The sequence below is a fragment of the Mus pahari genome, chromosome 7 (assembly GCF_900095145.1).
Source record: "Mus pahari chromosome 7, PAHARI_EIJ_v1.1, whole genome shotgun sequence".
Classification (NCBI taxonomy): Eukaryota; Metazoa; Chordata; class Mammalia; order Rodentia; family Muridae; genus Mus; species Mus pahari.
In genome coordinates, this window is record NC_034596.1 from 106,598,764 (window position 1) to 106,601,338 (window position 2,575).

General features: G+C 51.0%; 1 pseudogene; it reads right to left on the reverse strand.

The window, feature by feature from the left end:
* Positions 1–1,342: 1,342 nt before the first annotated feature.
* On the reverse strand, positions 1,343–1,712 carry LOC110324944 (annotated as a pseudogene).
* Positions 1,713–2,575: the final 863 nt, after the last annotated feature.

Genomic DNA, 2,575 nt, shown 5'->3' on the forward strand with positions numbered 1-2,575 from the left:
AACAAGGCAGGGGGTCCCATCAGGCTGGAAAGCAAACTGGATGAGGGCAGTCAAAGCTTCCTGCCTAGCAGTAATGCAGGAGGGCAGACATTGTGTAAGAACTAGATGTTCTAAACTCACTTAATTCAGGCTGTGTGTTGTGCAACCACCCCAATCCTGGAGGGTGGGATGGGGGGAAGCTAGGGTGGCTGCTGGCCAGTGCCCTAACACAGGGGTACTAGTGGCCAGCGCCCTAACACAGGGGCACTAGTGGCCAGCGCCCTAACACAGGGGTACTAGAGGCCAGCGCCCTAACACAGGGGTACTAGAGGCCAGCGCCCTAACACAGGGGTACTAGTGGCCAGCGCCCTAACACAGGGGTACTAGAGGCCAGCGCCCTAACACAGGGCTACTAGAGGCCAGCGCCCTAGCACAGGGGTACTAGAGGCCATGCAACAGCACCCTTGCTGCTCCCAGGGAACCCTCGCATCAAGAATGAAGAGGAAGTCAGCAAGTCTTGGGGTTACCTGGGATGCACTTTGTTTAGATGTGGGGGTCTATCTGGGAGTAGCTCAGTACCCAGAAGGGAAGTTGTTGGTACAGTGTTCAGGGCCAGACCAAGACGGGACGACCCCTCCCCTGGGCCCCAGTGTCCTCTGTAAAGTAGGGGTCTCTGTGCTCAGCTCACAGGGGCTGAGAGGGTCAGAGGAGCACAGGGCAGCCTGGTGTTTAGACGGGTGTGTTTGCCCCTGAAGGCTAGTCACAGGTGACCGAGCAACTGACTTAGATCTGTGATTTAAATGTAAACGGATGACAGAATTAGCTTGCCTTTGTAGACGAAATTAGAGTTTTTGTTAAACTTTGTGTGTGTGTGTGTGTGTGTGTGTGTGTGTGTGTGTGTGTGTTGGTATGCACTTTCCACAGTGTGTGTGGGTGGAGTTGAGACAACTTTTGGGAGTAGGCTCTTTCTCCTTCTACCATGTGAGTTCTCCCCATCAGGCTGTAAGCCAGGGGAAGGAGAACTCCCCTTTACCCACTGAGCCATCTCGATATCCCATAGTAGGATTATTATTTTTTTTAGTTTTAATTTTTTAATTTTATTTTACATTTATTTATTTTATTTTCCGTGTAAGTGTTTTGCCTGCATGTGTGTATAGCACATTCACACCCAGAGCTTGTGGAGGTCAGGGCCTTCATAGCTGGAGTTACCGATGGTGTGAACCAGCATGTAGGTGCTGGGAACTGAACCCCCGTCCTCTGCAACAAGTGTTCTGACTCACCACGCCATCTCTCTAGCTCCCCATAGTAGGATTCTTTTTTTTTCTTTTGCCAGTCAGTCTTGCACTTTATTGTTGTTGTCATCTCAGGCCTTGACTGCGTACTTGCGCAGAGGGTACAGACGCTCTTCCGCTGCTGCTTCTTGGCCTTCAGCTTCTCCTCGTGCTTGGTGAGCCGGCAGCGCATGGCTCTAGTCTTCTTGGGTCGCAGGTCTAGGGGCTTGTATTTCTTGCCCTTGTAGAATTTCCTGAGGTTTTCTTTTTGAGTCTGGTCAATAACAGTGAGGACCGGGCGATGGGTTTGAGAACGACTCTTATCTTGGAGAGTTTGGACTCGGCACCGCCTGTCACTTTGGCGACCCAGAACTGGGACAATTCCACCTTCAGATCGTCCAGTTGTTTCAACAGTTTCTCCTTCTTCTTGCCATGCAGGTCCTGAGCCTTAATCTTGGCCATCTCAGCGTTGTTCACGGCTGAGGCTGCCTGGTTCGAGAGAAAGCCATAGTAGGATTCTTAAAGGGACTTGAGCATCACTCTGTTTAATGTCAAGTCTGATGCTTGGTGTGCTGGCGAGAGAGATCACATGCATTTCAATCATGGATGCATCTCAACATGGAGCTGGAGGCCCGGAGAATGACTGATGGAGTTTACTGAGTCTGTAAGCAGAATAATAGGACTGGTCAAATACATCCTAGTGTCTAAGGGCTGTCATGTGACTCTGAGTGTGCCGCTGTAATAGGGTGAGTGTCAACCTTGAAAACTCATAGGTGAAGTGGCCTATAAAATACAGTGACCTAAGTCACAAGCAAGGGCAGAGGTAGGGTCAGTACAGCCGGGGTCAGCACAGCCAGGGTCAGCACAGCCGGGGTCAGCATAGCTGGGCTGCAGCATAGCTGGGGTGCTCCATAATCATCGGGTGACCTCTTGATACCCCCCGTAGCCACATGGCATATCTCTTCCTATCCAATGGACTGGGGTGCATGCCTTATGCCCACTCTTATTTTAATGAGCTGACTTCTCAGAGTTTCTGGGCCATCAGTGGCTATGACAGGGCAGTGTGGGTTGTTCATCGTGATCAGGAGACCAAAGACCAGTATGCAAATGGGGAGAGACATTCAGGGAGCCAGGGAGACATGTGTGAGGAGACCAAGTTGGGCATGGTGGGGTACATCAGGAAGGACTGGGGCCAGTAAGGTTGCTGAGAGTTGGCCCACAGTGGTATCCCTTCACTTCAGTATGACATTTATTAACTGGTATTATAACCTCCCTCAACATACTTTCCCAAGACCTGGGAGCCCACAGTCAAAGCCAGCAGAGAG